This window comes from Sinocyclocheilus grahami, unplaced genomic scaffold, assembly GCF_001515645.1.
Source record: "Sinocyclocheilus grahami isolate Dianchi unplaced genomic scaffold, SAMN03320097.WGS_v1.1 scaffold2877.1, whole genome shotgun sequence".
Lineage (NCBI taxonomy): Eukaryota > Metazoa > Chordata > Actinopteri > Cypriniformes > Cyprinidae > Sinocyclocheilus > Sinocyclocheilus grahami.
In genome coordinates, this window is record NW_015508052.1 from 22480 (window position 1) to 23180 (window position 701).

Here is a 701-nt window from a genome sequence, read left to right on the forward strand (position 1 = left end):
GATATTTATAAAATCATTATTGTAATAATATAAAATGACTCTTTGTCAAAGTTTAGCATTTTTTTTTGTACTGAAATAATAAAAATTGCAATTATGACATGATGAAGTCAAACCTGTATGTGGTGTTAAAATGTATTTAAGATACAGGATCAACTATAGAACCACTTTAAAATAACATTAAAAATGTAAAAATGGAGTTTAAATGTAACAAATCAAGAAAATTCTGTTCATAAATCAAAATTTACTTCAAGATATTTTACGATTGTAGTTTAGTCAACAAATACAACATTTTGAGATCATATTTTGTTCTTATTGTGATGCATGTCTGAGTGAAACATGAAAAAATGCAGGTCATGAATTAATTTTTGATGAAAAGCTGGATAATTGTTTTCTATTGCTGTGATCTCATGTGACTGACAGGTTTCCCATCTTCACATCATCAGACGAGAGAAGAGCTGTGTTTGTGAGGGAAAGGGAGAGTTATTTTTATTTTTAATTTAAATTTTAATGGGGATTAATAAATAAGGAGTGTGTGGGTTTTTATCATTGTAGGGTGGTTGTGCTCACACTCTGCCAACACATATTTATGTCCACACCATGTAAAAGTGGATTTTGCATAATAGGAGCCCTTTAATTAGACATTTTACATTTTATGAAATACTAACATTAAATTGAAAGCAGTTGTGAACAGTTCTGTTGTC